Below are 24,008 nucleotides of genomic sequence, written 5' to 3' on the forward strand. Positions count from 1 at the left end.
TATTTATGAATTTTCCATTTTTAATTTTTTTTGTCCTCATTTGCCGTCCATCTCACTTTCAGTGTACATTCAGACAGTCAATACCCATGCTCAGCAAACTGAGAGGCATAGGCGGCTAAGAGTTTAGACTCACCCACCTACCGGCACTAAGACTTGCTGATATGTACACCAGGATGCCCACTTAGATAACTCCACTTTACAAGCTTCTAGAGCTAGATGGCCCTGTCTTAGAGGCTCCCTGCTTATACTGGGAGTGGCCCCGACCTGGCCTTAGAGTGTTCAGGCAGCATAATCATAGGACCCAAGAGGGAGGAAAAATAAGAAGAAAAAAAACCTCCCCTTCTCTGGGTCTCATCGTGATTTCAAAATGTTCCAAAAGGTTCTCTTCTTTTGGCTACCAGTTCTCGATAGATCCAACTTAGAAGTCGCCAGGACCGAAGATTGCCATTCTAAAAAGGAAGGAGGGATAGGTTCTGTCCATTTTATGCATATTTGTCTCCTGGCCAGGAGCACAACATAAAAAAGTAGCGATCTTGCGTGACCTCTAACAATCTCCTGAAGGCCAAAAAAGACAAAGGATATATCGATGATTACCGGGATTCCAATTAGGTCCGACATAAATTTTCCAAAACTGTCCCAAAAAGAGGCCAGAGGTGGACAATCTTTACACATGTGCGTGTCAGTAGCCAAAGCCAGACCACATTTCTTGCAACATACTGGCAGCTCTTTGTTAATTTTAGAAAGCTTCAGCATAGTAAAGTAAACCCTGTGGATGGTATACAGATGATTCCTTTTTAGCCATGCCGGCTTTACTATATCATACAGGAGTTTAAACGAAGTCTGCCACAGAGTGTCAGAATCTTGGCCTAGTAAGACACTCCCCCATAGATCTTGAGCTAGTTTAAACTCTCCAATCACTGCCTCCAACACTGCCTGGTACCAGAAGGAGACTACTTTCTTTCCTCAAGGTCTGGAGATTGAACTCTAAGTCGGTGCCTTCCCCTAATAAGCCACACTTGGTACTTTGTAGCTGAGCCTAAACCCAGCTAGTCAGCTGGAGGTACTTGAACCTAGATAGTCCTGGCCCAACCCTCTCTCTAAGTTGTTTCCATGTTAACAATGTACCATCTGAGATCAGGTCACCCCAGACTGCCAGGCCTGATTCCCTTAGCTGGGCTGCCAAACTATCCCTCAGACATACTGGACCCCCGGATGATTCCCACAATTGGGCCATACTAGAGAAGTAACCCAAAGTGACCGACCTCCTCAAGTCTGCCCATGTTTTAGCCAGGCCCTGTAGCACCATAAGCCTAACTTTCTTGAAGAACTAACAGGCACATGCATCAAGCGATTTAGAAGTCGCAAAAATAGCGAATCGCAAAAAAAGAGCAATTGCGATCGCTATTTACAGTGATGCAATGCATCAACCTTATTTTTGCAAAAATGTGTAACTTTTCGCAAAAATAAGGAATCGCTAATTTATTCTGAGAAAACCATTGCGATTTCTCATTTGCGATTCTCAAATAAAGAATCGCAAATAAGGAATCGCAATTGAAATGCAAGAAAAATCGCAAATTGCGATTTTCATAGAAATCGCAAAATTGCAATCGCAATTTAAGAAGGGACACAACCAGGTGGTAAAAATGAGTGCAAATCAGAAACAGCTGAAGAGCAACAGAAACTGATTTAAACACACCCACAGTGAGGTTCCAGAATCCAAAATGGCTGGGCTGTACCTGATGGCGAAGAGGATGAGGCTGCAAGCTGCTCGTCAGAGAGGGAGACAAATCAATGAGCGCATCTTCAGAGTCCGCATAACTTTGCTAGGACAGGAGGAGGACGAAATATATGATAAGTATAGGCTTAATGGCCAAATGATACATGATCTAATCAATTAATTGGACCCCATCCTGCAACGACAGACTCATAGGACCAATGCAATTCCAACGCATGTCCAGATTTTATGTTGCTTACATCTACTGGCGTCAGGCACTTTTCAGGGAATAATTGCAGTAGCAGGCGGTGTGTCGCAAAGTGCATTGTCACGAATCTTTGAACTGTTGCTTGATGCCATGATGGCCGGGATACACACACACATAAGTTTCCCTACCACAGCCCATGAAATTGCAAATTCCAAGCAGGAGTTTTACCAAATTGATGGCTTCCCCCAAGTACTGGGTTGTATTGATTGCACCCATGTGGCTATATGTCCCCCTGTAGTTCAGGAATATTTGTATAGGAATAGGAAATGTTATCACTCCCTCAACATTCAGGTTGTGTGTAATGCCAAAAACATCATTACGGACATTGTGTCACAATTTCCTGGCAGTGCACATGTTTCATATATCTTCAGGAAAAGTGGCATTCAGACCAGTCTAGAAAGGGGAGAGTTTGGAGAGGGACATTTGCTAGCTAAATATGTACAATACTTCATTCCGTTCCGGAAGAGGTGTGGCGCCGCGACTAGAGCGACTGACTCCGAAATCTGGGGATCACGGTTCGATCCGCGGCTCCGGTGGCAGATTAGCCCAGCACCATGTGACTCTGGGCAATATCTTGCTTAATTTTCCCGATGGCCCCCAGCGCCTAGAGACCCTAACGGGTGATTGTGCACTTTACAAATGTGGATTATTATTATTTTATAACTTTATTCGGTTAATCAGCAATAACCATAAAAGTACACAACATAAAATCATTACAGAAGGATCTCTTGCATAATATATCATAAAAGGACTGTTTTGTTCGTAGCAAGCTATTTAAGTTCTTCCATACAAATAGATTTTCTTAGTTTAAAACTTTTGTAAAAATTCAGAAATAGTTACAACATTTAAAACTGTATCCAATCTCTGCAATTCTAAAAATGCTGGGTGACATCGATTTAAATTAATTTCCTTTAGAATCGGGACAATCAAATTTCTGCGTGGCAATGTATAATATTTGAAGAAAAATAAAATATGAATATCCGATTGGGTCGAAGTCATCGCATGGGCACATAACTAAGTCACGAGACCAACTGTTCCTGACAGGGAAACTCAAAAGTCTAAAAAGTATGTTTAGCCTAAAGCGTGTCAGGACAAATCTTTCATAGTTAGACATATACAAAGTTAAATATGGCTGTGGTTTGTCCTGAGTTAATATCAGTTGATGTAAAAATACAGTCTTTTTCTTTACTTCCACCTTAGCTCTTTTCTCTTCAAGGAACTCCATGCATTGTTTTTTCAATATCTTTCTCGGGACATTTATCATTGAGAGAGGATCATCAAAATAGTTTGGGCAATCAATTTCAACAAGAAAACATTTCACATAGTCAAGCCATTTGATCCTTTTCACATGTTCTAATTTTAAGGCGTCCGTCCATTGCACGGTTTAATACACACTCCTTTGTTGTCCAAACCCTATGCCAGAGTAATATGGGCTGGATTTTGATTGTGTCTCCAATATGTGGCTGGCCTAGTTCCTTGTGTCTCAAAAACATATTTTCCACTAATTGGATAGAGTTTGTATTGGCATATCCCCAGAGTCCTGAGCCATAGAGAGCAACTGATATACAGGTCGCATTGAAAATTGTTAAAATTTCCCTGATTGGTTTTTTACCCATTTTCTTAATAACATTTTTTAAGTCCATTGTTAATTTTGAGAACAGAAGACTTCTTGCTTTTACAGCACTTGCCCATGTGCCAGACTCATGGAACGGAATGCCTAAATAAGGGAAAGTTGTGGTGGAATCCAGGGGACTATTATTTATATACATCGTTTTTCTACGGCTAATACTCCTTGTGCCGCAGTTCATGGAGAATGTTTTTGTGCAATTTATTTTTAGATCCAGGTTTGACATGAAATTATTAAAAGTTGTTATCAAACCCTGTAGGGCGATAGGTGTTCGTGCTATTATTACAGCATCATCTTCATACAGGAGTGCATGGATTGCTCTTTTACCTATCATCGGCATGTCCCTGCACTCCTGCAACAGAATTCTCTTGAGGTCGTTAATGTATACTAAAAATAAAAAGGGGGCCAGGACACAGCCCTGGCGTACTCCACGGCCAATCCCAAATGATCTAGTACATTCCCCATCCTTCTCGTAACGGACAACTGCTGTGGCACCAGAATATAGTTCTCTTAAAAAGCAAATGATATTTTCATCTACCCCTAGTTTTTCTACAATTTCCCAAAGTTTACTATGGGAGACGCAATCGAATGCTGACGTTAAGTCAACAAATGTAAAGTATATGCGGTTTCCCTTTGCCCTAGTGTATTTTTGGTGCAAAATAAATAGATTTAAGCCCTGTTCTGTTGTTCCCTTCTGGAATCCGTATTGCAGGTCACTGATTATCCCATTTTCATCTGCCCCGATTTGGAGTCTCCCTAAAATCACTCTCCCAAGGATCTTTATGGATGCGTCAAGAAGGGAAATGGGTCGATAGCATGCACAATTTTGCCTATTTCCCTTCTAAAATATTGGGACGATTACTGAGGTAAACCAAAAGGTGTTTAGACCCTTCACAAAGGCAGCACATTAAAAAGTTGTACTAGCATAGGACCCCATAATTCAGTATTATCTTTAAATCAACCCGCTGGGATGCCATCCGGGCCTGCCGCTTTTCCACCCTTAGTTGCTCCAAGACTCACCATGACTTCTTTCAAGGTTACAATCAGATTTATATCCTTAACCTTATATATATATATCAGATGTCAAATGATATGTCCCTTGTACAGGACTATACAGCTTGGAGAAGTGGGAGACCCATTCATCCTCAGTAATTGCTATTTCTATGCGTGCCTTGTTAACATCATAAAGAAAGGGGGCATTTACCGCTTTCCAGAAAGCGGATGAATCTCTGGAAAGCGAGGCCTCACTGAGGGATTCCCAAGGGTTCATTTTTATTGCCAGTTTCCGATTTTTGAGTGCCTCATTATAGGTTTTTCTAAGCTCTCTAACCAATAAGACGTCACGAGGATTCTCGTGGAGGGCATTTTTAAGATTAAAAAGTGCCTTTGTCCATGCTGAATCAAACCATCTTCTATTTTTTTCCCCCGGTTCTTTGACTCAACCCACAGAGTATCCCTGATATAGGATGCAATGTAGTTAAAATGTTTAATTATGGACAGACTATCTGCTTGCTCATCCAAACAAATCAAAAAACTTTCTGTACATTTAGTTACCAATTTTTTCAAGAATTTTTCTGGGACCATTTTGCTCCATTTAAGTGAGTAACCATTTTGCCTTCCGGGTATCACATCTGGGACTAGCTGTCTAACTGAACATTCCCTATTTAAATCACGAAAGGAGTTTCCAAACTCCAAAGTTAGAGGTCGGTGATCACTTAATGCCACATCAAGGGTCTCAGTTTTTTTGATCTGACAACCATACCTGCTGGGGCATAGTATAAAATCAATCGTAGTGGCCGCTCCCCTGCCAATAAAGGTAGGGACAAAGGGGGATCCTATCTGGCCAATTTCATTTACATACCCCAAATCACAAGCAAACAGAATTTCGTTTAACAGATCCCCACATATGGTATGCTCAAAATGAGTGAGGCTAATGTCCTGGTCCAACATAAGACCACAAATGCCTTGTCGACCCCGTTTACAGAGGGCACAGTTAAAAACCCCCCCAAATGACCATTTCATCTTTTAAGTTTGTGTCAATTTCGTGCTTTAAATCATCACCCAACATTTTTATGGTCTGAACTTTATCTGTCATTACAATGGTGTTATAAAAGTTTATGATGATTACACTGGCGACCTTATTGATGCCTATCTTTACCAGCTGATAATAACTATTATAAGATAGCAATTTAACTTTCTCATATTTAAGCTGGTTAGAAATATACATACCCAAACCACCCTTAGCCCTACCATGTGTACCCTGTACTGCCGATGTAAAGAAGGTTTTATATCCAGGGATATGCATAGGCTCTATTAACCATGTTTCCTGTAGGCCCATGATTTCATACCCATTTACAATACTTTCCCATGTAATATTATTTATTTTAGATTTTAATCCTGCCACATTCCAGAAAATGAGGCGACATGTTTCCTTTTTTTCAGTATTGGTAGTAGTGTTCCGGGTCGAGATGCTCGATACTGGGATTTCTAACCTCACCATAGCGCCCGTTTCATATGGTCCACTAAATGTTGTACAATCTCCTACCTTAGCTGTTTTAATTTCGGAGATGTACTTTGTCAATTCACACTCTTGATGGGTGACTCTTTCTGGTGGGGCAGAATCTACACAATTTAAAACGTCCATCCCGGCACAGGCCGAAAATACTTCTAGGTTCGCCTTGTCTATCACACTGCCTATCGAGATAGATTTTACAGGGAAGCTGGGGGTATCCCTAATAAGTCAATTGACCGCTTCTAAGCTTGAGAATAGGTCAAACCAATTTGATGTAGGAATGTTACAGCCATTTAATGCAGGAACTAAGGTACTTCCAACTTGAGTGCTTCCTATTTGACATCTTTCAAAGGTCCAGTGTGTTGGTTTAGGATAAAAATCACCTAGTTCCCACGTGACTATTCCTCTGAAGTAATCAGGGTACCCAAGGCCTACATGTTCCGAAGATAACCCATAGGCGGCACAAGTTAAGACACATTTTAAAGACATATATGGTCATGTTTTGGAATACTGCCAGCTCATTGGAGGGGGCACAACTCCGCTGGTCAGTTTGGTGCACATTCCTGAAGGTTTACGGGTCAGCTGGAACTGCGCATGTGTGGCTTGACCAATACTAAAAATAGCTCGTTGCTGGGCAGATTGGAGTGGTCAGTGGAACGGACAACGGACTAAAGGGCACGCCGGCCACGAGGCCGCTCATGATCTAAGATGGCCGCCGCAACATTCAAGATGGCGTTTTCATATATAGCCAAGTTAAGGAGGACAACGTGTAGGTTCAGCTAATCGCTAATGCGGCCGGGCCAATTACGACAGACGACCCTTTTAGCGTTTAGCTGAATCTACCTCATAGTGAACATAATCAGGATGTTCGTCCTCGATGTCTATTAACATTATTCGTGTTACCTCTTTGTGAAGCATCATTTTGTCATGGGCAAGAGCTCGTCTTGATGGTATGCAAGCTGATAAACACATTGAACATAAAGCTGGGCCACATTGAATACATAGGCATATGAAAAACATGGCTCCTACAAGTATACAGAGAATCGTCAACAGTTTCCAGCCCCAAGTTGCAAGCATGGACCAGAACCATCCCGAAAGTGTCCAAGTTCCATTGTCCGGGTGTATCTCAGCTGCAATTTTATGAAGCTTGGAGATGGCATCATACACAGACGGAGAATTGTCCGGAATATATAAGCAACAGCTGCTTCCGATAATTCTACATGCCCCCCCACGATCAGCCAAAACGACATCCAACACCATCCTATTTTGGAGCGTAACAATCCTGGAAATCTGTAGTTCCTCAGTAATATTCCCCAGGGCAATGGCAGTGTCATTCGCTACAGCCTCGACAACACGTGTCAGTCGTCTGATTTTTCCGGCTGTTCAGTGCAGCCCCCACAAAGGAGAATAGTCCCAGATTAAAGTCCACATACTGTTGCAATGCAGTGTCTGTTTGGTCAACGTCCTCCAGGACAACAGTTCGCTTAACCCTATTCAAGACGAAGTCATGGTACAACGTATAATCATTGTGATACATTGGAGGGGCAATGAATACAGGAGGTAACACAAACGATACGTAGCACGTGCCCAACCACCCCAATGGAAGCTGATGGTAGCCCTTCGTTCCACAGATAAAATATGTATTTCGTGATGCAACAAATGAAATGCCATTTGGGCTATCAAACGTGAAAGTAGTATTACACTCGCTTTTCCCCACTGCAATTGAGCCCTTATTCCTGATACATAAATCGGCTTTTGTAGCAATGACATTTATAACATGGGCACTAGATACATTAATGTTCCGCTGGTTGCTGTATACACGTGGGGCAGACACATTTTCAGGCCTATACTCTTCCCATTCAAATCGAGTGCCCTCAGCCCGGGGAAACCCATCCTTGTCATGGGAACATACTTTATTCAAGCGGAAAAGCACCCCCCCTTTGGTTGGCCATCTCAAAGTAAAGAGGAGGGTGTACCAAGCGTTGCATGACCCATTATGCGAAAACGGGAGTGGAATAAGTGGGGTGCCCCCTCTCTTCTGGTGCCCTGGCAACATCCCACACACCCAGCAATTTGAAGTATTGGTCATGTTATGTGTGTGGTGAAGAATCTGAATGAAACTGTTATTCAAATACGTTTGTCGGTGTCGTTCTTCATGAAAGGGTAATGTAAAATGAAAATGTTCAGACGGAGCCGGGGTAGTCGGCAGCAAATGTTCACGTGCAGGCACCACAAGTTCGACTACCCAGGCTATAATAGCTATCACCACAATAGTCAGAACAAAGAGAAAGGCACCCAATATTTTCTTATCACGAGATGCCGTTGATGCCATTGTTCAGGAATGTTCGTGCAAAGTCTCAAATAGCACAAATTGTTCACAAATATCTCAGATACACATACGTGTATACCTAAAAAAAGAAAAATACGGTGCTGAACTCCGAGGTAGCCGTTGTTTTCTTCTCCGGGCCAAGACGGGTGTCGCTGCTCTGGCAGAACTGATCCCCCCCCTTGGAATTCCCGGTTTCCATTTCACAAACCTGGAGCGGTAACCAACCAGTCATAAAAGGCAAAAAAAATTCTTCTTATCGTGGGCGCAAGTTATAGCGCTCCCGTCCGGCAGCAGCTTGGTCCGGGAAGGCTCCCTCAACTTCGGTCGACGTCACAGCTGGGCTCTTTTCTTTCTCCAAGATCTCCTTGTAATCGGTCAGCGCAGCAGGGGTCACCAGATCCGGAGAGACACGGCGACAATGTGTCGAATGCACCCACCGCTTCCTGTTCGTCACTCGTACTGCGGTGCGGGTCGCAAGAAGGACCTGCTCGGGGCCCTTCCACCTGGGCTCCAGACTGCTTGCTCTCTCAAACGAGCGTATCATCACATGATCACCAGGACGGAGATCATGGCCCTCTCCAGTAGAGTTGTCAGGGAGCGCTTCTCGAACCTATTGATGAATAGAGAGCAAATCATTTGTTAATCTTGCCAAATAATCATTCATCATAACACAAGGCACATCATGTATTAATCGCGGCTTGGGCACCCCCCAAATATTCATCGGGCGGCCAAACACCACCTCATAAGGCGTAAGGCCAGTTCGTGAGTGGGGTACTGATCTAAGAGAGAGCAGTGCTAGCGGCAAAGCATCTGGCCACTTCAACGATGTAGACGCCACAATTTTGGCCAGCTTAAGCTTCAACGTAGCATTGTACTGCTCGACCAAAACTGCTGACTGAGGGTGGAATACAGCGTGGAACTTCTGCTGAATCCCTAACCCCTTCAGTACATATTCCACAATCTTTCCAACAAAATGAGGCCCATTATCGCTCCATAGAAATTTACAAACTCCAAAGCGAGGAAAGAATTCCTTAAGCAACACCTTAGCTGTTGTCACAGCCGTGTTGTCTTTCGTGGGGTGGGCCTCAACCCATTTGCTAAAAGCACATACCACCACTAGGACGTACTTCAGGTTATTGCAGCGCTCAAGTTGGATGTAATCCATTTGAAGCACCTCAAATGGTGCAGAAGGTGGAACGAACCCTCCTTTTGGAGTATGGGTCCCCTTTCCAGGATTGTGTTGCAAACATACCAGGCAGGTCTGCACTACTCTCTTTGCAGTATTAGCAATCTCGGGATGTTCCCAAACTTGTGTTAAAAGCCGAGTGATTGCAAGAGCTCCGACATGAGCCAGTCCATGTGTCATCTGGACCATCGCCTGTAAGTAAGCCGCAGGCAATTTCCACTTCTCCATGTCTTTGCTTCTCCAACAACCCTCATCATCTAGTACCCCATCTGCTGCCCAAGCCGCAAGTTCAGATTCAGTAGCTGATTTTTGAATATCCAATATTTCTGCTCTAGCATCATTCCATCGCTCAGCCTGCGATTGTACCACATACATGGGGGAGTTAGTTCGGGACATAGCCGTTTGTCTAGCTATGCTGTCTGCAAAGGCATTTCCTTGACCCACTTTATCCGTAATCTTTTTGTGGGCACTGCATTTTACTATCGCTACTTTCTTTGGGCTTAACAGCGCATTTAGGAGATCACGCACTAGTTCTCCGTGCATAATGTGCTCTCCGTGAGATGTCAAAAACCCACGTTCTCTCCAAAGTAGCCCAAAGTCATGTGCCACTCCAAAGGCATACCGGCTGTCCGTGTATATGTTCACACATAAACCAGCGCTCAGTTCGCAGGCTCTTGTTAAGGCTATCAGCTCTGCTGCCTGAGCCGACTTTTGTGGTATCCTAGCTGTTTCTACCACTGTCTTAAGTGTCGTGATCGCATAGGCTGCGGAAGTCGTGCCATCTGGTAGCCTTAAACACGACCCATCGACCCACAGTTCCCCATCCACATCTGGAAGTGGCACATCCTGTAAGTAAACACGACCCTTTGTCTGTTCCTCGGTCAGGAAAACACAATCGTGATGTTTTTCTTCCTGACCCTCCTCGGCCGGATAGGGCAATAAAGTGGCAGGGTTCAAAGTAGCACATCTTTTCAGTGTAATATGTGGCGCCAAGAGTGTCAGCTCATACCCTGTTAGCCGTGCACTCGTGAGATATTGGGTCTTTGTTTGGTTTAACAGGGCATCTACTGCGTGAGGAACTAACACCAACAATTTGTGCGATAACACTATTCCCTCACTCTGTCGTATGGCCACCGCTGTTGCTGCTACCGCTCGAAAACACCCAGGCAACCCTCGTGCTACAGGATCCAGAATGGCAGAGAAGTATGCACATGGTCTCTGTTTATCCCCATGTAATTGCACTAATACTGACAACGTGCACCCATCATTCTCGTGCACGTACAATGTGAAAAGTTTCGTATAATCTGGTGTGCCCAACACGGGTGCGGAACAAAGGGCCTGCCTCAGCTGTTCAAAAGCTTTCTGACATTCATCTGTCCACTCAAGAGGCATTGGTGTGGCTTTGGACAGTAATGCTAGCAAAGGTTTTATGATATGTGAAAAACCCATGATCCATTGCCTACAAAAGGATGTCAACCCTATAAAGGCACGTACATCTCTCTGCGTGCGGGGGACTGGTGTGTCTAAAATTGCTTGAATTCGATCAGATGTTAATGCACGCCCCTCCTTAGACAACAGATGACCGAGATAGGTCACCTGGGGTCTACAGTATTGAAGCTTTTTCTTGGAAACCTTATGATTGTTTTGTGCCAAAAAGGAAAGCAACGCAAGTGTGCTCTGTTCACATTGTGCATAGGAATCAGCGGCAAGCAGAAGGTCATCCACGTACTGGATGAGCGCAACGCCAGACTGCAATTTAAAAGAATCTAGCTGCCTTTTCAAAGCCTGGCTGTAAATGCTAGGACTTTCAGTATATCCTTGGGGAACACGACAAAATCTATACGATTTATTATTGAGCGTAAAACCGAACAGATATCTGCTATCAGGATGAACAGGGATAGAAAAGAACGCATTCTTTAAGTCAATAACACTAAAGGTGGTGGCTGTCGGTGGAACCAAGGTAAGTAAGGTCGTAATATCAGACACCACCGGGTATTGGGGAATGACAATTTTGTTGATCTCTCGCAAATCAATAATAAATCGATAGATTTTGCCGTCAGTGTCTCTCTTAAGAATCGGAAGAATAGGACTGTTACAAACATTATAAGGGACCTCCTCCACAACCCCTGCAGAAATCAAATCCTGAACAATATGTGTCAATGCAATTTCACCTTCTCTCGAAATCTTATAATGTGGCACTCGTGGTAGAGGGGCCCCCTCCTTAACAGTAATGTGTATTGGTGGAATACGCATCTCTCCCACATCCGTATCTGAGGTCGCCCACAACGTATGCGGTAGAGAGGCCAAAGCTGGAATGTCTAAAATAGCATAAAATCTGTCAGGGTCAGGGTAATTGTCATTCAAGATAACCCGCACTCCCTCTGGAGCGCAACGTATTGTCGCTCGAAAATATTTAAGCAAATCAATACCCAGGATATTGTCTGGGGTATGGGGTGATAACAAAAATTGGCAGAAACTGAAGAATTTGTCAAGGCATAGTGCAAGGGGCTTGGACAATGGGCTGGGGGAGGGTGTGCCATCAAACCCTACACACGTAATCATTTCGCCAGACAGGGGAGCCCTCGGAACCAAGTTTTTCGACAAAGCGCTACGAGTAGCTCCTGTGTCGACTAGAAATTGATCAGTAGAACCCAGAATGCCCGCTGTTACATATGGACCCTGCTGATCTACCGGCACTTCAACTGATTCCTTACCCCATCCTACGCAGTCCTATGCATGCACATAATCCTGATGTTCCACATTCTCTCCCTCCGAAATCTGATATTGATTCCGTCTATCAAACGTATTTCGTTCGTCCTGGCCACGGCCCCTCTCCTCAACCTGCCTACGATCACCTCCACCACCTCTCGCTCCAGTATAACCTCCTCTTGACCTTCCACTTCCTCGACCACGCTGACTACGCTGTTCACGAAGTACCGGACAATCGTCGGCCCAATGCCCAAACTCCTTACAATACGCACACTGATCCTCCGCTATGTCCGTACGACCATACGATGCGTTTCCTCCACCTCGTCTACCTCTATCATTCCCTCTACCCTGTGTTCCCCGAACCTGCGCCAACATCACCTTCGTTTTCAATTCTTTCGCCTTTTTCTCTACACTTTCTTTAGCCTCCAATTCCTGTCGCTCATAATACTGAGCCATAGTTAACAAGGACGCAGGGGTCGCCGTGGCCCAGGAACTTTCACTCGACTTCAATCGTTTCGCAATCTCCGGTAGGAGATTAGCCACATACTTATCTACAAACAAATGCCGACCCGTATCGTCTGTCAAAGATTGACCACTGTAATCATGAAATGCCTCCTCAAAACGTGTAAAGAAATCTGAGACCGTTTCATCGGGTTTCTGCTTGCACGACGTCAACATAGTCCAATCAATCTTTTTAGAGGGAACAAGCGTCTTTAATTTAGTCAGAATAGCTGCCGGGAGATCTAGAATTAACTGACAAGGCTTACATGCTGGTTCCCTGTCTAGATCTGCAGCATTAATTTCTTTCCATGTGCCCCCCAATATCGTTTCATCATTATTTTTACGAATTTGCCGCCACATATCAGGTGGCAGAATTAACCCAAAGAACAAATCTATATCCACAAGAGTCATCACACAAGACGAAATAGCCCCTTCCACCCCTTCATAAAATGCCGCCGGGTTTTTTCGAAGATCAGGTAAAGAATTTTTCAATGCCATAACGTCTGCTCTATTCCACGGCGTATATACCCAATTATACACAAAATACCCTTTCGCATCCTTTGACAATTTATCATCATCCGTACCTTCCCCTTTTGGTGGAACATACAAAGGCACGGCTTCACTCATAGGCATAACATGCAATGCAAAACTCTTATCTGAACCACGGAGAGAGCACTCCTTAGTCTGCCCATTATTGCCCGAACCAGACTCCTTTTGCCTCTTTTTCCTCTCCTCCCGCAATCCGGCTGTCTCATCCCGTAGCGCGATCAATTGCTTGAATAGGTCGTCAGCATCCGAAAGATCAAAATCACCTTTAGCCAAATTCTCACGATATACTGACAACGATTTAGATTCTAACGTGTCTGAAAGTTCCCGATACGCGCCTACAACTTCATCCGCCAAACTAGACAGAAAATACATTAATTCAAGATCCGACCACGCTTTCTTTTCTTCTAACAACTGCTCCTGAGAAACACAATTCTTAGTTACTTTACGAGCCCAACTCCGCAAATGAGCGGACCTCGCCGCAGTAAACCTGAGAGCAGATATACCCTTGTGATCCGACTTATCCTGTCCATCATCCTCTGAATCCCCAGCTGGAGCCGTCGGCGAAACATATGGAGGTGGTGACCGATCTAACAAAGAAAAATCATCAATTTCATTATTAAGGACAGGATAAAGTGGTCGGCGGATAGGAAATTGACCAGTCGTCTGCAATTTACGTTCCCGTTCCTCCCTTTCTTTCTTCTCCTGAGCCTCCTTTTCCTCAAGCTGTAAAGCCTTATCCCGAGCAGCCTTGCGCTGCTCTTTGTCCGCCAAGGCAACCTCACGCTTCATTCGCTCGCGCACCGCTTTCTCCCACATTCGCACGCAATCAAACATATTTTGTCTAGACCTGCGTTGAAACAAACATTGCTCTACAAACTGTACTTTACGTAAATCGAACGACCCATGTAGAGGCCATTGCAATTCAGGATCGGCCTTTGTATACTTATGCCATAATTTGCTGTACATAATAGGGGGAAGGCCATGCTTGATATACATCTCACGATTTGGTGTTCCCTCTGGGGGAGCCGGCTGTGCTTCCGCTAACCTAATTGAGGTACCCTCTCCAAGACAGCACATCCCTCGAAGTGTGCTGAAAACAGGCATGTTCAAAAAGTATCACGAAAGCGTGACACCGTATAAAAAGGCACTTACAGTACTTCACACAAATGTGCCGCTCAAAGGGAAAAAAAACAAAGTTAGAGAAACATCTCTACATGCCTGCCTATGTGAAGTGCACTACACATATAAGTTCAAAGATCACAAATTCACAATGTTAGCTAACTCAGATCAAAACGTAGGACTTCGGCAAGCGTCCGAGGACTACCTTACCGATCACAAATCACAGAATTTCAGTAAGCGTCCGAAGACTACCTTACCGAACACAAATCATAGAACTTCAGTAAGCGTCCGGAGACTACCTTACTGAACACAAAGCTTACCCAAAGTCTCAAATGTCCAGATTCCAACTGCCAAGGTCTTGTAAGCCAAATCAGCCAAACGGCACTTTCTCAGCGATGCAGACACTCGAAAACTCAGTCGGAGACCGGCGCCACCTGGAAGGTCAGATCGGAAGGAAAGGAAAAAACACCGTGGCAGCCAAGACTCGGGTCACTCGTGGCAGCGCGCGTCCATGGCGAGTTTCCAAGCCTTCGTCACGACCTCTCCTTCGGGCATCCGAGTCGCCGATGAGTCCCTTCGTGGTCGCCAATTTGAAGTAATCAGGGTTCCCAAGGCCTACATGTTCCGAAGATAACCCACTTACAATCAAGAACTGTTGGCACGGAAACTGTAAAAGTCAAAGAACAAGTTTATTAAGACCCCATGGGGTGGTGGTACACTCAAACAGCACCCTTCGGTAATGCAAGAGGTATCACACCGAACACCGGTGTGACCCCGGTTATATACAATTTTGGGGCAATAAAAGATAGGCGGCACAAGTTAAGACACATTTTAAAGACATATATGGTCATGTTTTGGAATACTGCCAGCTCATTGGAGGGGGCACAACTCCACTGGTCAGTTTGGTGCACATTCCTGAAGGTTTACGGGTCAGCTGGAACTGCGCATGTGTGGCTTGACCAATACTAAAAATAGCTCGTTGCTGGGCAGATTGGAGTGGTCAGTGGAACGGACAACGGACTAAAGGGCACGCCGGCCACGAGGCCGCTCATGATCTAAGATGGCCGCCGCAACATTCAAGATGGCGTTTTCATATATAGCCAAGTTAAGGAGGACAACGTGTAGGTTCAGCTAATCGCTAATGCGGCCGGGCCAATTACGACACCTCCATCGCCGATCTGGGAGTGCCAGCTCTGGAGATAGGGAATCACTTGTTTGTCCCTAAAGTTCACTATAACCAGGTCTCCCTCTATATCCTTGGTCATATGTCCCAACCACCCAACCCTTCTAACGTTTGAAATTTTCCCATCAATGTTAGGTGGAAGCGGTCTATTTTTACTTAGCCAAAAGGCTACTTTGTTTTTTAGTTCCTAATACCCTTCGGCTTTCCCAAAAGGAAGCTCAGGCACTCCTGACAGGACACTTACAAAGGGGGGTCGCCTCTGGTGGTAAATCGATACGGGTAGTAGTTCTCTTTAATCTACCCTGGTCGGCGCCATGTCTATCTGAGGTTCTCTGTTTATTGGTCTACCCTTCTGAGGCGCACATATGGGCTGCGTTCTCAGCTCTGCGCCTACCACCGGGTCCTTATCCCTGGTGGTACTTAAAAGTTTTTTGGGTGTAGGGCGCTTCTCTATATCTTTTTGCCCAGATTGAATGTTAGCCTTATCTATGGTAGCTTATTGGGCCACCCTAGGGACATTTCCGATCTCCACACCTTGCCGATGAACAGCCAGGTGTTTTGGATTATCCACTCCTTTTACAAAATTATCCAGCGTACTGGAATTTTCTTTAACTAGCTCCTCTATCTGGTCCAATTTAGAATTTATCATCCTAGTTCTCTCCAACAAGGGTAACATCAGAGATTTGACTAGTGTTTCTATTTTACCAAGCAACCCAGCATTGTCTATACCACAATTAGGGAAATGTAAGGTGGGCTCCAAAGTAGCCCTATGCGGGCTATGGGGTTGCAGAGTGACATCAAGAACAGGGATGTTGCTATTTTTCTTTAGAATTTTAGTCAAACCACCCTTCTGAGGGCCACCCCCTCTTTTCCGTTTATTTTGTATAGTTTTCACTGGTGGTCCCTGATTTGTAACTGTTATGGGCGGACTATGTTGCAAGGGGGAATTTAAAACCTTATTATTGGCAGTACTGGAAGACCTGCTAGCCCGGGATCAGGGTTCAATTCTCCGCCTCGGCGGGTCTTGGGCTCAAAATTCCAGGGACCTGATAATTCTCGCCTCAGGCCTATTCTAATCATAGATTCCCACTCTGCAACTCTGGGCAATAGCTTGCTTAATCTCCACATCGGCCCCCACAATGCTAAGGATGCCTGGCCTTCACCCTGGGGGTGCCCAGGAGTGGACGCCTCACAGGGAAAGCCAGGACGGGTTCCACAGCGGTATTCGTACAAGCGCCTTGAGACCCTTGCGGGTGAGTAGTGCGCTATACAAGTATCAATTTACATTTAGGGTAGGGGACCCTTCTATATTATCGGTGTCTTCCAAGATAAGGCTGGTACTAGGGCCCAGAGTAGTTGAAGAATCTAATGGTCTTCATGTTTTGGGCGAGACCACCGAACTAATTTGACCTAAGGACGAGCGCTTTCCCGCTATGAGATCTAGGGACAAGCGTTTCTCGGTAAGGGCTATTTCTTTGTCTAAAATTACAGTTGCCCTTTTGAAAAATTGATCCAAGGTTTCCGTGGCCACCCCCGTAGATGTAAGAGTACATTTCTGTCCTTTCCAGACCGTAGAGACATAGCAGATGCTTCTTACGTGTATAAACACAAAAGCCGGGTCACATCAATAATGGAAAACTAACGAGCTAATGGGAAATCATAAACACTCATCACCATACCGCAATTTACAGGGGGGTGGCCCAGCCCGGCCTTAAATGGCCTTGGACGGCCTTAGACGGCCCGCCTTTTGCCCGGCGCCCACCCGCGCACGTCCCGCTTGCGCGGTGAGGGGCGTTCATTAATAGGTGGAGGGCGGGAAGAGAACACAGGTGCGGCAGATCACTTGGCCGCAGGGGAGACTGGTCCTCGCAGTCCCGCACACAACACTTGCCCCAAATCAGTGTCTGACCCAGCTGCCAGTGAAGGTATGTCCCAGAAATGTAGCAGCAAAGGATTTCACTCCGTCACTTTGTCCCGACTGCGAGTGCCCCCCGCGAAGCAGGGGCCGCGAGTCGTTTTGTGAGCACCCGGTGGGGGGAGGCTGGAAGAGAACGCAGGTGTGGCAGATCACTTGGCCGCAGGGGAGACTGCTCCTCGCAGTCCCGCACACAACACTAGCCCCAAATCGGCGTCTGACCCAGCTGCCAGTGAAGGTATGTCCCAGAAAGTAGAGCAGCAAAGGATTTCACTCCGTCACTTTGTCCCGACTGCGAGCGGCGCCCGCGAAGCGGGGGCCGCGAGTCGTTTTGTGAGCACCCGGTGGGAGGAGGCGGGAAGAGAACTGAGGTGAGGCAGATCACCTGGCCGCAGGGGAGACTGGTCCTCGCAGTCCCGCACAGAACACTTGCCCCAAATCGGCGTCTGACCCAGCTGCCAGTGAAGGTATGTCCCAGAAAGTGGAGCAGCAAAGGATTTCACTCCGTCACGTTGTCCCAACTGCGAGCGGCACCACATTATTATTATTATTCCTTGTACAAATGTTAATATCAAACAACTACTGACAGATTTTCATACCTCACATTTAGGTGACAGCGCATACGCCTTGCGAAATTACCTGATGACACCATATCTCAATCCTACCCATGCCACACAAAGGAGATACAACGCAGCACATATCTCAACAAGGAACGTGATAGAGCAAACATTTGGGCTGCTGAAGAGCCGATTTAGAAGCCTTCATAAGACTGGATGAACAATGAAATACAATCCCATAAAATGCTGCAAGATAGTGGCAGCATGCGTCATGCTGCACAACATAGCGGCAAAGGGAGGTTTGGAAATGGAGCTGTCTGACAGTGACTCGGAGGATGGGAACCAACAAGTGCAAAACCACCCTGCCCTACAAGGATCAGGCGCAGCAGAAGGGTGCAGGCGCAGATTGGAGATTACACGGAATTACTTCTAAGGTGAGTGATGATGACACAAAAACAGTACATGCTATGAAAAGTATACTTTATGTGAATGAATCGTGACCAGGGAACTGAAGCAAACTGCCAAAGTGACTAATGTCACAAGACTCTTGGCCAAAAACAATAAATCTAAAATTCTAAAGAAATGTACTTGAAAGTCAGTGATGAGGTCACATCGTAGCAATGGTTACGTCACCATTTGAAGCAAAATTTGAGCATGGGAGCCTAGCGTTTTTTCCCTCGAACACCCAGACGTCTGTCTGCGGCAGCATATTCTTGCCTTACGTTGGTAGTGGATGGGGTGGCGGTCTCACTGCACTTGCAACAGGCATTGTTATACTGCTGAGGCTTGAGGCACACTCACTGCTTTCTTCCTGTGCAGTCATGTTCACTCTGCTGGTAGATGCATTCATCATCTCTACCGCATTTGTCACTTGATCTAGTGCTTTGGCAACATCTCCACTCCAATGACACATTTCGGTCTGCATTGTCACAGATCTACGCGCCAGCAGTGTTGTGGCTGTGGCCAGCCTATTGTTCGACTTTCCTTGCTGTTTGAGCTGCTGCATCAGTTGCCGGTGCTGTCTATTGCGCAATGCATGCCCCTCCTGCATGACCTTTGTCAATTCCTGGACACTACTGGCCAGTACTTCAATGTTGCCTGACATCTTAGCTATTTCCTCCTTCACTAATCGAGTGTTCTTGCCCTGCAGGCGATGTGAACGGAGCATCTGTCCCTTCAAGCCACCCCAGACCGGATTTGTCAACTCCACCTGCTGTGGTCTGCATGCTCTGCGTCTTCTCCGTTGCTATCTGCGATTGGCTCTCAAGATCTATGTTAGTGTAGGTGTGGCGCTAAATCTTTGACGTACACTGACCACAGGTGCAGCACTAGCCTCATCATCAGATGCCATGGGACGCAGTGTTGGGACAGGTGACCTACGGGAATGAGGCACACGTGACTGGGTAGTTGTCAGAGCTGGTGTGTCCTCATGTTCTTATGCGCCGCTGTGGTGCATTTCCAGACCATCACTGTTCCCGGCCTGATCACGTTCTGCATCAATGAGGTTAAACAGTGCAAAACAGCATCAATGTATGCTTGTGAGGTAATGTCACAGTTCACAATTAATACATTTTATGTTCATTTGAACATCTGCTTCACTATTTAAAAACGTTTTTGGCATGTGTGTGTGTCATTGTAACTACTTGGACTGACTACAACTCCCATGATGCACTTCCCTTAGTAATGGAATTCTAGTACATGCTTTAAAGTGTGCGCTTCCGCTGTGGTGAGCTGACATCCTGACTTCAGCAATTTGGAAAATATACACATGCATTCCTCTTTCCTTCAGACATGTGTGCAGCTCCTGAGGTGTCCAGCTGCGTGACTCCAACAACAGCTTCTGGCTGGATTGTTGACTCCACCAATTCCTCCATGGGAGTGTTTCCCCTGTCTTAAGTGCCTCCTTCAAACGGTCAGCAATGCGCGCCTTGGCAGGACTGCGCAGGTCGTACCATCTCTTTTTTAATTCCTCTGTGGTACGGTGAGTCACCCCAAAGGCATTTACTCGATTCTGAATCCTGATCCATATCTTCCTTTTTTCCTGCTCAGGAACCTTCAGTGAAGCTTTTCCAAATAGCTTGTCATTGCTGTGCACTACACCCTCAAGTAGAGTTTCTATTTCTTTCTCAGAGAATTTAACTTTTCTTTTCCTAGCACTTTGTCTGTCCTCTGCTGGATTTTCATGCTCCATTTTAAAGTTCTTTTCAGGTGTACTCAGTCTCTCTCCCTCTCACTCTCCCCTGCTCCCAGGGCCAGCTCCCTCCTCCCCCTGAGCCTCAGCATTGAAAAAGAGGCTTGGACAGCAGACTTCCTGGTTCTGATGTCATCAACATGCATCAATGTGCGACCCCGAAAATTGCAAAATCGCAATTTGCGAAATCGCAATTTGCGAAATTGAAAATTGCGAATTCACAAACACAAGAAATCGCTATTAATTCTGCGAATTTTACCGATTCCTTATTTTTTCGCAATATTCGTGATGCATCACGTTTTGGAATTCCTTATTTGCGATTCCTTAAAAATCCCAAATATGGAATCGCAAACTCATTTAATGATGCATGTACCTGATTACATCTCCAAACCTAAACAAAAAAAAACTCCACCGGTAAATGTGCACCCTAAAGCATTGCTAAAAACATCCCTCCTATTCCAGTATTACCAGTATTAACCGTCATTTTTAAGAGCATACGGGCGTGAGAGAGTTGGAAGGCCCAAGCATAGATCTGAATATCAGGCAAAGCCAGACCCCACTTCTCTCTTCGGCGTCTCAGCTTTTTCCAGGCTAATCTCGCATATTTATAACCCCAAACAAAAGAGTTGATCTCCCTCTGGATTTTATCAATTTGCGTTTTGTCAAGGTGCAATGGGATGCAGTTAAAAAGAAAGGTGACTTTAGGAATTATCGACAGTTTAGCCAAGTAGGCTCTACTGATGATCGAGAACGGCAACGAAATTCAGGTCTTCATCAGCTTCACACACTCCCTCACCACCGCAGTTAGGTTAACCTCAGCAATCTCGGCTATATCTTGAACTATATTGACCCCTAAATATCTCTTTCTGGGGCTTATCTGATGCTGATACTGGCTTGCCACCTGGTTCCAAACTATTTCCTTACACTTTGGGTCTCCCAGGTGGCTTGTCCAGATGTTTATGGATTTTTGGGATGGTGTAGAAATAGGGAGTAGTGGGGTTGGTATTCTCAAGAAAATTAGCTTCAGCTTCTTTTTTGCTCAACCAGTCATTGGTTAATAATTCTTGAATGAGGAACGCAATGTCAATACGAAGTCGTTCCGTGGGGTCTTCGTTGATGCAAATGTAGTTTCTTTCGTCGGCTAGTAAGCGCTTGCACTCATTTCTGTAGTCCATCATATTCTGTAGAACGATGGCTCCCCGTTTGTCTGCTGGCTTGATTGTGATTGTATCGTTGGTGGATAGTTGTTGTATTGTCTCCTGTTCAATGTTGCTTGTGTTGTGGAACACCTTGATGGTTATCGGGTCCAGTTCCTTAACTTGTTTCTTTACTGCCTTCTCACAAGCCAGTAGTTCCACTGGTAGGTTGTCAGGTGGTGGTGTGAAGTTAGATTTATTCCTCAATCCTGTATCGCTTCTTTGTTCATCTGTAGGTGGTTTGTCCCTAAGAAGACCTCAAGTTTTATTTTTCTGATGAACTCTTTGAGTTCACAGCAGAGTTTGAATCTGTCTACAGATGGAGTAGGTACAAAGCCTAACCCTTTTTCCAGCACTGACAGTTGTGTACGTGTTAGTGTGACATCAGATAGGTTCAGAACTCGACTGGGTTGTTGATTGGTATTGGGTTTTCCGGTGTGCCCATGCTCCATGTGTGGCTCCTTGTTATCTCCAGAGGTTGTGCCCACTGCAGTTGTTGTCCTCTTCTGTTTTTTCCTCTTTGCATCACTTTGCCCCGGCCTAAAAAAGACTGGTTCTGTTGGTCTTGTCCCTTGTCCCAGTGCTGGCATTGTTGTTGGTGGTAGGACTGGGGAAATTGAGGTGGGCCATAGAAAAATGGTGGCGGTGGTCCGTAATGCTGGGGTCCTGAGTATGTGGGCCAGTTAAAGGGTTGTCCCCTTTGCAAACTCCCGTGATTTTCTCGTACCCTTCTGGACCTCCAGTTGCTATTGCGATTGTAGTTACTGGATGAATCTGAACTGTCTGAGCCATACTCAATTCCCATCGCTGTCTGTGTTGTAACTAGGGGTGGGCGGCCAGCTACGCTCCGTGCACGGAGTGTGCGTAGTGCCGCCTACTCCGCATTTTGCATAGCGGGCGTAGCCAGGTGGCACTACGCACGCTCCGCAGACGGAGCGTAGCCGGCCACCACCCGCCTCCCTCCCGCCCTCCCTAAATACTTTAAATGAAAAGTTTAAATTAATTAAAAGGCACTTACCTTGCCCGCCGCTGCCCGCCGCGTCCCCGGGGCTGGCTATCTACATTCTGCCGTCTTGTTTACTAATGCGCATGCCCGGGCAGCCGCGCATGCGCATTTCTCACGAGAAAATGCGCATGCGCGGTCGCCCGCGCATGCGCATTAGTAAACAAGATGCGCAATGAAGATAGCGAGCCCCGGTGACGCGGCGGGCAGCGGCGGGCAAGGTAAGTGCCTTTTAAATATTTTACATTTTTCATTTAAAGTATTTAGGGAGGGCGGGAGGGAGGCGGGTGGCGGCCAGTGGTGCGTGCGTAGTGGGGCAACGCGGAGTGCGGAGATGGGCGTAGTTTCTCGCCCACTTCACGTAGCTCCGCGAAGCCCCACTACGCCCACCCCTAGTTGTAACCAGGGTTCCTCCCACTTGGTACATAGTCGTCCTTGGTGTAGGGGTATACTTTGTCATGTGAAAATGATTTCTGATCTTTTCTTAGTTTCGCGTATTTTGTGTCTTTTAACCAAATCTCAAATTCCGTCATGGTTTTATTCAATTCTTCCAGACACTTTTTCAATTCTCTGGTGCTTTGATAGGACTTAAGATGGATCTCTAGTGTGTGAATATCTTCTTTCAGTGCCTCTGATAGGCGTGCTGCTGTTTTTATTATCGCAAAAAACACAGTTGATGGACAGAATGCAGAACAATGTCTTACATTCGCCCCAGTACAAAGATCTGGGCCTAAATCCATTGTTTTTTTGCACTCCACACCACCCTAGGTCAGACACTGGCTACATGCAAATCAGTCTTGACCCTGTGCCTCATGGGAACAGTCCAGCCCGAACTACCAAGCCATGTCTTTCCTAGACCGGAATCAAGCATCCAAGGACCGGTTTCTGGCTATCAGCCTTCTTCAGCCTGGATAGCTTGACTCCAGTGATGCGGAGAGCCTGGGACTCACGTCTGAGCATACCCAGCCCACTCGGGGTGAAAATTGCAAAAAACACAGTTGATGGACAAAATGCAGAACAATGTTTTACATTCACCCCAGTACAAAGATCTGGGCCTAAATCCATCATTTTTTTGCACTCCACACCACCCTAGGTCAGACACTGGCTATATGCAAATCAGCCTTCACCCTGTGCCTCATGGGAACAGTCCAGACCGAACTACCAAGCCATGTCTTTCCTAGACCGGAATCAAGCATCCAAGGACCGGTTTCTGGCTATCAGCCTTCTTCAGCCTGGATAGCTTGACTCCAGTGATGTGGAGAGCCTGGGACTCACTTCTGAGCATACCCAGCCCACTCGGGGTGAAAATTGCAAAAAACACAGTTGATGGACAGAATGCAGAACAATGTCTTACATTCACCCCATTACAAAGATCTGGGCCTAAATCCATCGTTTTTTGCACTCCACACCACCCTAGGTCAGACACTGGCTATATGTAAATCAGCCTTG

The sequence above is a fragment of the Lissotriton vulgaris genome, chromosome 6 (genome assembly GCF_964263255.1).
Source record: "Lissotriton vulgaris chromosome 6, aLisVul1.2, whole genome shotgun sequence".
NCBI lineage: Eukaryota > Metazoa > Chordata > Amphibia > Caudata > Salamandridae > Lissotriton > Lissotriton vulgaris.